Raw genomic sequence first — 11,724 nt, 5'->3', positions numbered from 1 at the left:
ATCGGAGTTTTTCCTGCATATATCACCTTCCACATGTTTTAATTTTCTTGTTATTTATTGTCTTGTTAATAGTCTGTTGCTTTAACTGTTTCTTATTCATTGTCTTGTTTTCAGAGCCAAGAGGTCAGGTACCACGTCTACCTCATTTACTCCTGTCTCCTTCATTACTAGCGTAGTTCTTGCACCTAGTAGGTGTTCATATTTGCTGAAAGAACATACATGGTCTCACCCACTGAGCAGGAGAGGTGGACCTCTAAACACTTTTGCTTACAGCAGTCAGGGTTTGCCTGTTTATTCACGTCAGGTTACCATCGGCATTTTGAGGGTCTTCAAAAAATAAATATTCTTTTACTTATCACTAGAGCTTCTATCCTTCATGCTCAACAAACTCCCTTCACTCCCTGTCTGTGGAAATAGGATTGCTCAGTTTATCACACTATGGCTTGTATAGGTCTTTTCCCACCATTCACCTAATTTTTTTTTTTTGTCCATTATAGACTATTGACTCTGAGGTCCAAATTTGCCCTTTTTGCCTTCTCCGCGAAAATGGATCTTAGCCCCTCAAGTACTGTTCCTTTGCCAACTGTCCAACTGTAAACTTTGCCAGTAAAGGACACTGGAGAGACGCTGCAGGAGGAGAAGATTTTGGTTCCTGGTTCCTGGTTTGCTGTGCACAGATTCAGCAGAGCCTATTAACCTTGTAGAATGTCTATTTCTCCATGGCTGGAGACAGGAGGCACTGCATAAACATTATAGTGGAATAACACCGGGTTGCTAGTCTTAAATTCTAGCACGAGAATTCAGCATCTCAAGAGAACTGTCCTGTCTGTATGGACTGTTGCCAAATCATTTGTTAACAAAGTTTCTTCTAACTTTTCAAAATCTACTGACAATGTGGCAGGGAATATGAACTCCTGGTTCCTCCGAAAATTGCCCAATTTGTCAATAGCTCTGAAAAGCCTAATTCATCAAAAAATCTATTAAGAGTCCCTATGCCATAAAATGTCCAATAGACACTATGAAAGAATATGAGATGAATCAAAGCTAAAGCCCTTCATTAAAGTTGAACAATTATAAGGAGCACAGCAAGTACAAAGTACATATTGGATCCATGAACAGATGAATGGATAACAAAGCATGGCATATACGTAAGTGGAATATTATCCATCCTTAGAAAGGAGTGAATGAGCCTTAAGGACATTATACTAAGTGAAATAAGCCAGGCACAAAGCACATAATTGAATAATTCCAATTAGATGGGGTATAAAATCAAATTCATAAAGACAAAAAGTAGAATGATGATTTCCAGAGGCTGAGAGGAAGAGAGAATGGAGAGTTATTGCTTAATGGGTACAGAGTTTCAGTTCAGGAAGACGAAAAAGTGCTAAAGACGGATCATGCTGATAGTAGCAGAATACTGTGAATAGACTCAGAGCCACCAAATTTTACACTTACAAATGGTTAAAACAGTAAATCTTATGTTGTGTACGTCTTACTGCAATAAAAATAAAGTGACAGTCCAAAATGAAAACCTAAAGGTGTATCTTGACCTGACCCCTTCTACTTCCATACTCACTTCATCCTGATTTTGTGAATATTATGCTTTTTCCTCAGGAAAACAGGACAAAATAGCTCCATAACTACAAAATTGTGCTGTTTTATCCCATAGGCAAATCACTCACATGCTTTAAGTCAGTGATATCCAACAACAATAGAAGGTGAGGTATGTGTGAAATTTTTAATTTTTCAGAGGCCACAGTAAAAGGTAAAAGACAGGGCTCTTCTGGTGGTCTAGTGGTTAAGAATCTGCCTGCCAAGGCAGGGGACTTGAGTTCAGGTCTTGGTCCCATGTACCACAACTACTGAGCTTGTACTCTGCAGCCTGTGAGCTGAAACTCCTGAAGCCTGCGTGCCCTGGACCCCATGCTCCAGAACAAGAGAAGCCACCACAGTGAGAAACCCATGGACTGCAATGAATAGCCCCTGCCTCTGCAAGCAGAGAAAGCCCATGAACAGCAATGAAGACCTAGCAACGAAGACAGTCAGATAAATAAATAAATCTTAAAAAAAAAAAGTAAAAACAAACAGGTGAAATTAATTTTAGTGTTATAGTTATCTAATCCAAAAGAATCCATTAAATCATTTAATTACAAACCAGATTGCAAAGGCTTAGAATGATTCAAAAAAAGTTAAATATCTCTAGTAATTTTCTGTATTGCTTATATACTGAAGTGATATCCATATAGATATGTGGATATTTATTCTGCCTTCCACATTTGGAAAGGCATAAGTTTCTGCTTTACCCTGATCTCTGTACTCTATGGAATAGAAAAAAAAAATGAACAGTCTGAAGAAACTATTAAAGAAGGTTGAGTGCCAAAGAATTGATGCTACTGAACTGCGGTATTGGAGAAGACTCTTGAGAGTCTCTTGGACTGCAAGGAGATCAAACCAGTTAATCCTAAAGGAAATCCGTCCTGAATATTCATTGGAAGGACTGAAGCTGAAGCTGAAGCTCCAATACTTTGGACACCTGATACGAAGAGCCGACTCATTAGAAATGACCCAGAGGGATGATATGGGGAGGGAGGAGGGAGGGGGGTTCAGGATGGGGAACACGTGTATACCTGTGGTGGATACATGTTGATGTATGGCAAAACCAATACAATATTGTAAAGTAACTAACCTCCAATTAAAATAAATAGATTTATATTTAAAAAAAGAAAAAGAAAAGACTCTGATGCTGGGAAAGATTGAAGGCAGGAGAAGGGGATGATAGAGGATGAGATGGTTGGATGGCATCACCGACTCAATGGACATGAGTTTGAGCAAGCTTCAGGAGATGGTGAGGGACAGGGAAGCCAGGCATGCTGCAGTCCATGGGGTCACAAATCATGGGACATGACTGAGTGACTGAACAACAACAAAAAGAAAGCATTCTTATCAACTCAAGGTAGAAGGCAGCAAATGTAGACCCAGGTGGAATACACCAAGCAGTTGTAAATAGGAAAGGAGAATGATCAGATAGCTGGCTTCATATCGAGGTGAACTCTGTTTTCCCACATAGAAATGTCCCTGCTTCTACTTACTTTCCCAATTTAGAAATAGATGCCCACATCTTTCTCTTTGTGTAAAGAATCTGGTGGTTACTCTAAATGCTTTTAGAACAGTGGTTATCAGCCTTGGCTATATATTGGAATCATTTGGAATGAGGGTGAGGGCTTTTCAAAACTATCAGTGACTTTAAACAAAATCAAGATAGCTAAGGTTGGGCCCCAGGCACTAATATTTTTAAATATCCAGAGACACAGAGGAAAGGCCACATGAAGATGGAGGCAGAGACGGGAGGGATGCGGCCAAAAGCCAAGGACACCTGGAGCCACAAAACCTGAAAGAGGCAGTAAGGACCCTCTTCAGGGCTTCTAACATCTGCAGGGAGCCCAGCCCTGCAAACATCTTGATTTTAGACTTCTGGCCTCCAGAACAGCCCATGTCTGGTGTTGCTGCTGAGGAATTTTTTTCTTATTAAATATATGTATATATCCCCAGGTGATTCTAATGTATTATTCTCTAGTGGGAGTCTCTGGTGTAAAGAAGTAACTGAATTTCTCTTCTGTAGACTCACAAAATGTCCTTTTCCTTTTCTTTACTAAATAGTGTTTTGTTTTGTTCTGAGTATCTCTGAAAATCACTGGTTTTAAAGTTTTAAGAATTTATAAATTTCGACCAGGGAGGGTGTCGGAGGTCATCAAATGGACATGCCTACTAATTGACTGACTACCTGGACTTGGGCAATCAGGACTCCTTACCCCTCCCCCATCCTTGGAATGTGTGTTTCACCTGTTCCCCCACCCACTCCACCCACCCCACCCCACCCCACCCCCACACTAGAAGATGCCTCAAGGATGCTGCCTTGAGAGAGTAATATTTTGTTGAAACCATCTGGATGGTACACGTGACTAAGGCCCATTTAAGGCCTCTACAGAAACTCTGAGATTTGTTGGTTGGTGTGGAGGTCTCCTCATCTTTTTCCGCCTAAGACAAACCTCCTCAGTTTCTTGCTTATTAAACTGCTGCCCACCAACCAGGAGTGGTTTGCTTCTTCTGTCTCTCCTTGCCCCTGGTGTATGGGGGCTAGTTTGTGAACCAACAGGGGATGCTCAGGGTTATTTGGGAAATTTGCCCTCCAATCATGTCAATATTTAATCCATTGAAGACAGACATTGCCTGAATCCGCTTTGGAACTCTTTCTTGAGTACCAAATATAAGTGAATAATTAATCACATCTCTTGAACAATTAGTAATCAAGTAAACTGCTGTAAAGATGTTCTCTCCTAGGAGAATTTTCTTTCCAGGTTGAAAGGATTAGTGGAGCTCAACTCTTTCCCTGGGCCTTTTAGATTAATTTATTTACAAGTCCAGGGAGTATCTGAATCACCGTTTCTCATCTTCCTTTAGTTGGAAAGCCCTTCCTTTGTCTCTGAGAGTTGAAATCTGTCTCTCTGTCAAAGCCTATTTCAAATGACACCTCCTCATCCACTCCTTCCTGCTCTAGATACTATTTACTTTGAGCCTCCTTGACACTCTGTATCCTCTTTTTAAAAAATTTATTTTGAATTGGGAGATAATTGCTTTACAATATTGTGTTGGCTTCTGCCATACAATATGAATCAGCCATAAGTATACATAGATCCCCTCCCTCTTGAACCTCTCCCCCAAACCCCTTCCCATCCCACCCCTCTAAGTTGTCAGAGAGCACTGAGTTGAGCTCCCTGTTATACAGCAACTTCCCACTATCTATTTTACATATGGTAATATATATGTTTTCTCATGATGTACTCTTCACATAAGTTAAATAAGCAGGGTGACAATATATACCCTTGACGTACTCCTTTTCCTATTTGGAACCAGTCTGTTGTTCCATGTCCAGTTCTAACTATTGCTTCCTGGCCTGCTTATAGGTTTCTCAAGAGGTAGGTCAGGTGGTCTGGTATTCCCATCTCTTTCAGAATTTTCCACAGTTTATTGTGATCCACACACAAGCTGGAATCAAGATTGCTGGGAGAAATATCAATAACCTCAGATATGCAGATGACATCACCCTTATGGCAGAAAGTGAAGAGTAACTAAAAAGCCTCTTGATGAGAGTGAAAGAGGAGAGTGAAAAAGTTGGCTTAAAGCTCAACATTCAGAAAACGAAGATCATGGCATCTGGTCCCATCACTTCATGGGAAATAGATGAGGAAACAGTGTCAGACTTTATATTTTTGGGCTCCAAAATCGCTGCAGATGGTGATTGCAGCCATGAAATTCAGATGCTTGCTCCTTGGAAGAAAAGTTATGACTAACCTAGACAGCATATTGAAAAGCAGAGACATTACTTTGCCAACAAAGGTCCATCTACTCAAGGCTATGGTTTTCCAGTGCTCATGTATGGATGCGAGAGTTGGACTGTGAAGAAAGCTGAGCGCTGAAGTATTGATGCTTTTGAACTGTGGTGTTGGAGAAGACTCTTGAGAGTCCCTTGGACTGCAAGGAGATCCAACCAGTCCATTCTGAAGGACATCAGCCCTGGGATTTCTTTGGAAGGAATGATGCTAAAGCCGAAACTCCAGTACTCTGGCCACCTCATGGAAAGAGTTGAGTCATTGGAAAATACTCTGATGCTGGGAGGGATTGGGGGCAGGAGGAGAAGGGGACAACAGAGGATGAGATGGCTAGATGGCATCAGTGACTTGATGGACCTGAGTCTCAGTGAACTCCGGGAGTTGGTGTTGGACAGGGAGGCCTGGCGTGCTGCGATTCATAGGGTCCCAAGTAGTCAGACATGACTGAGTGACTGAATTAACTAACTAACTAATATATATGTTTTAAGGCTACTCTCTCAATTTGTCCCACCTTCTTTTCACCCCACCCCCCTCCATGTCCCAAGGTCTGTTCTCTGCGTCTGAGCCTCTATTCCTACCCTGCAAATAGGCCCTTAATGGTACTCGCCTCACTTTGCTTTACCTTACAGTTACTTAGTACTTTCTTCCCCTTGCTAGTAGATTATAAACTCTTTCAAGGTAGAAGTTAGGGAATCAAATACGCAATTCTGCTATGTGCTAGGTAGGTAGGAGAGACATGAAAAATTGTTGAACTGACTCTTTTTCATATAAATTGGTCAGTGGTGATCTTCCCAGTTGGAAAATACCTCAGGAGAGAATATGTTTCTCATGACATAGGAAGTCACTGGTACACTTGGCTCCCTGCTTTTGTTGACTCTGGTCTAGTTTCCTAGACCAGAGATGCTCAGACTGTGCCTCAAGAGGCAGATGGATCTTTCAACACCTTGTCTCAAATTTACCTCTGATTTTCAGACTGCAGCACTGACTGTGAATTGTACAGGGTTTACACTCTAGTGTGGTTTTGGTTAAACTTGACTGAAAATGTAGTTCTAGACCCAAGAGTCCTGGAAGGTAGAGAATCTCCTAACCACCTACATTTGGAGCAGGAGAATTCTAGCAAAAGGAAGGATTCATAGGCAGGAAATCTATTTCCCTTTTCATTAGACCTTCTTGACATTCCCCTCTGCCAAGCTGCCCTAGCCTTCACCTCCATCCTGTCTTACTGCCCCCTGAATTGTGACTCTTTTAATGCCTGCTGAAAGTCACTGCCCTTGTTCCCTTCACTCTTCTGTGAAATAGCTCTGTGGGGCTGAGAAAAGCCTCAGGCCAGATCCAAGCTTCGCTAATCTTCCAACAAACCTCCCAGAAGAAAAATAATGCTGAGCTCCAAACTGGAATCAGTCTCCTGCAGACTGTTGGCAAAGGGTGGACAGTCACACACTAGGGCAGCTTTGCCAGCTGAGCAGGAAAACCTTCCTGCCCGAGCAAGTGCAGGGAGCAGCACCCGCTCATTCGTGGTCCCTCAGGGCTGGCAGCTCTTGAACTCAGGGACCACAGAGCCCACTGAACTCCCAGAGGGAGCCACTAATGTTGTTCTTTCAAGCTGGCAGCCACACGCAGTGGGTGAATGACGTAAAGCATAAAGGCAAGGATTTAAAAAGATCTGACGAAGTTCTAACTGGTGAGTATATATGGTGTGTGGGAGAATGATCCACCAGGAACAATTCAACTGAGCTTTGCAAGAGAGCGATCTGCAGGGGACAGTGGCACCCCTGGACAGGGTCTGGTTCCCTCCAGGTCCAATTATTTTGTACTAAAAGATGTAAGATGAGAGTGGCATGGTTATGTGTGAGAACTAAAGTTTTCAAGTGGACTCCGCAAGGGCTATCTCAGGCAAAGCTGCTCTAGATAGAGTGACTATTCTAATGCTTACTTCAGCTTCCCTGTTACTACCTTGATTCAATACCCTCACCCACCTTCAGGGGACAATGGCCTTAATATTTCTTTCAGCTCCTCCTTTTCCCCTGTAAAATCCAGTTCTTCCACTTTGTATTTGTACTAAGATACAAATGGCCCTCAATGCCTTGATAAAACATTTATAAAAGTTATCTTTTATTTTAATGGGAATCATTAAACTAGAGGAATAATTCAGCCCCAAATGAAAATTTAAGGCAGTAAAAGGAATTATACTGGATCTCAAGAATATAAGTAATGGAAGAGTAACTGACTTATATAGTTCTAATATTCGGCAGATTAATTTTGTATTAGAAGATGACTTCAGGGGTCTAGATTATGTCTTTCTTACTTGCACTGCATGTGTCCCAGAGGAGCCCAGAGGTGGCCTGTGAGCTCTGGCTCTGCCATTTACCATCTGGATAATATCAGGCATTTCACCAAACTAGGACATAGAGATCATAGGCCCAGAGAGGGTATGTGACTATTTGGCTTGTAGAAAATCAGCCACATAACAGAAAGACTGGGACTAATGTCCAAGGCTTACTTCCTTATTTGGTGCTTTTTCCTACACAACACTGGTGATTACAAAAAGATATCATAAAGTGCATTTTTAAAAGGTACTTTTAGTGCTATGTTTGGAATAGGAAAGATGAAGGGTGGGCCACTTCTTAGGGTATTCGATATAATGTTAAAAGAAAAAAGTCTATTCCACTCCAGCCATCTTTATCAAAGAAATTGATCTTTAGCGTGGATAAGAAATTGATCTTTAGCATGGACAAGAAAGATAGTCCAAAATAGTTAACAGGTTCAAGTTTCATGATAGGTTAAAAGACACAAGGAAAGTGCTTAATCCATTTACCTGAAGTCAAGCCTTCAGCCCCAAAGACTTTCCATTTCAGAATACTGGAGAAAAAAACTTGGCAACTGCTGTAACAATTTCCTGAAGGAGAGTATAATTAGCTACTTTAAAGCCAGGGTTAACTAGCTGCCTGGGGTCAATAATTATTACAAAACCGAAGACCTCTCTCCATCCAAAGTTCAGCAATGTCTCCTCTACCAGGCGGCTCAGGTCATTAAATGGACCAGTAACTCCTTCATATAATCTGAGTTTTTATTGCAACAGACTGAAACAAAGCACCCAAACCACCAAATGAAATTTAATAAAGCAAGTAGTAAGTTCTACATGGTTTTTAGCATTATTTTGTTAGTATGACTTTTTTTGAAAATCAGTACAAATAAAAAAGAGAAGATGTAGGATAAAAATAATTCATGTCTGAAAAGGTTAAGAATCTCGGTTGACTGCAAGCTCATATTTTTGAGAGATACAGCAGGCAAAATGACTAATGAAATTTTAGGCAGTTTTAATAAAGTCATAGTTGTTTAAACTAAAGGGAAAGGGCTACAGTATTCTTGCCTGGAGAGTTCCATGGACAGAGGAGCCTGGCAAGCTACAGTCCATGAGGTCACAAACAGCTGGCCATGCCTGAGTGATTCTCTCTCTCACACACACACACACTCTGTGCCAAACAGACCTCATCTGTAGTATATTCTGTTCATCTTGGTGGGTGCCAGGGAAGGGTAAATCAGATAATACAAGATCTAGAAACCATGTCATGTGACAGCTCAGAGGACTTGCAAATGTTCATTTGGAGAACAGAAGGCTGTTCATTTTAGTGACTACAATATATAAGAGGCAGTCACTTTGCTGTGTTGCTATATGAGGTTAACTGCTGCTAAGTCACTTCAGTCGTGTCCGACTCTGTGAGACCCCATAGACGGCAGCCCACCAGGCTCTCCCATCCCTGGGACTCTCCAGGCAAGAACACTGGAGTGGGTTGCCATTTCCTTCTCCAATGCATGAAAGTGAAAAGTGAAAGTGAGGTCGCTCAGTCGTGTCTGACTCTTTGCAACCCCATGGACTGCAGCTCACCAGGCTCCTCCATCCATGGGATTTTCCAGGCAAGAGTACTGGAGTGGGGTGCCATTGCCTTTGAAGGCAAACTCTCATGTAAAAGAAAGAAACTCTTGTGGTTGATTGCCCACCATGTGCCCTCTGCTGTGTTAGGTGTGTTATATCATTTTGTTACAATCTTTCAGAAACTGATGAGTATGTGACGGTTGGATATGATAAGCTCCCATTTGCTGAAAGTCCAATGTCCAGCTCAGCACTGTTAATTTAAAGCAGCAGTAACCACTCTTGTTCTTCCCAGACCTTTGAATGTTTTCCAGGCCCGTCAGGACCCAGCTTCCTACCTGGAGCCAGGCTCTCCTGGTGGCAGAAAAGGTCACTGTGCTTCTGCAATGTGAATTTCCAATACAACTTTAAGGTTTCAGTCCCCAGTGGATTAAGAAAGTGAGTAAGTAAGTGAAGTCGCTCAGTCATGTCCGACTCTTTGTGACCCCATGGACTGTAGCCTACCAGGCTCCTCTGTCCATGGGATTCTCCAGGCAAGAATACTGGAGTGGGTTGCCATTTCCTTCTCCAGGGGATCTTCCTGGCTCAGGGATCGGACCCGGGTCTCTTACATTGCAGGCAGACGCTTTATCTCTGAGCCACCAGGGAAGTCCCCCTGCCCCCACCCCAGTAGATTGCTGACTACAAATAAGTAGGCACCTAGCCACAGTTTTCCTAACCCGGTATTTCCTAGCCAGTCTTTATTGGGATGGGCCCACATCTGTCTAGGATGTGATATGGGAGGGGCTGGGTATTGGAGGGGCACCTAGGCATTTCATGCACTTGCGAGGGACTGTGTGACCAGAGATGGGAATGACGCAGGAAGTAATGTTCTGTGGATACACCTCTTGGCCAGTTGCAGGTGTTTTCCTCACATACACCTGTAGTTAGAATCGGCCGAGTCCTGAAATCCTCCAGCCTGGGGCATGTGTCTGGCCAGTGAACAGAGGATCAGCCAGGATCTTGGTACTAACCACTAGGCTATCCTATTCCTACTTAGCTCAGAGGATTCCAATGAAGAGAGTTTAATGAAGGGATTATTAGAGAGGTGTGAGCAGGTAATCAGCCAATGAAACTCAAAAACAGCAAGAGGCACACTCCATGTTCTAGGCCAGGTACTTGCTGTCTCCTAGTTGGCTCAGCCACCCACCTTGGTACCCACATGCCTTCATTTCCTCCAGGTCTTGGTTATAATACTACTTTCTCAAGGGAAAGTAGTATTTGTAACCGCTGCTCATCATCGTTTCTTTCCTCCTCCTCCATATCCTAATATCATCTGATATTTTTATATTTTAATAATTTATTATCTGACTCTACTCACTACAGATTCCCAGGTGGCTCAGTGGTAAAGAATCTGCTTGTAACGCAGGAGATGGAGGTTTGATCCCTCAGTCAGGAAGATTCCCTGGAGAAGGACATGGCAATCCACTCCAGTATTCTTGCCTGGGAAATCCCATGGACAGAAGAGCCTAGTGGGCTACAGTCAATAGGTTTGCAAAGAGTTGGTCATGATTTAGTGACACACCCACCACAATGAGAGAAGAGATTTTTTTGCTGTTTCATTCATTGCTTTAAATCCAGAGCCTGGACCAAGCAAAAGGTTCAGTGAATATTTGTTGAATGAATGAATGAATGAATACTAATTGGACTTCTTAGAGCTCAGAGAATTGTCCAAGACCCATGTTTCTGCTTCAACTTGTTAATCACACACCTGCCTTTTGGAGGGATTCCTGCTGAAATGCAATAGAGCTTGTATTCGACCACAAGAGGGCGGTGTTGATCAGTTTTTCACTTCTTTTTTTAGGCGTCTTGAGACCATTCATTCACTCTCTCCTCCTTAGACCCCCAAAAGAAAATGTGGGATAGGGTCATGTTTGCAGCCAAAGCGAACACACAATGTGTTTCTTCCACCTTGACATTACTGTGCAAGTGAAATTCAGTTAAAACCTTTTCAAGAGAATGGTCTTGAAAGGAGAAAAGTCACCAGAAAGCAAGGGCTTCAGAAATGCATAGGAGGAAGGAGCTGCAAAAGGAAGTTGCCTCCACTACTCAGCTTCAGTATCCAGTAGACGCTGCTCTCCAAGGAGTCTTTGCAAAGACATTATGCTTGGGGCCATGTGTGCTGATACAGAATCTAGGTATCAGAAGCCCCACCCTCAAGACAGTAATGGTACTGCAAGGCAGAAGTGGGCAGGCCAGTAAGGGAAGCCCGGAGAAGGTGGCAGGTGCAGTTGGAGGATCAGAGGAGGCATTATGGGAAGGAAGGCATTTGAATTATGATTTGATTTTATTACAGCACTTGAATTTTAGGGTAATTTTCTTCTCAATTGAGAATGAGTAACCATCTGTGTACAATGTAAAAGGTCAGCTTTTCAGGCTATCCTACTCCTAAAAGACATAAAATAATATAAAATAAGAGAACTTTAG

This window comes from Ovis aries, chromosome 7 (assembly GCF_016772045.2).
Source record: "Ovis aries strain OAR_USU_Benz2616 breed Rambouillet chromosome 7, ARS-UI_Ramb_v3.0, whole genome shotgun sequence".
Lineage (NCBI taxonomy): Eukaryota > Metazoa > Chordata > Mammalia > Artiodactyla > Bovidae > Ovis > Ovis aries.
The sequence above is the reverse complement of the archived record's forward strand: the minus strand, read 5'-3'. Positions refer to the sequence as shown.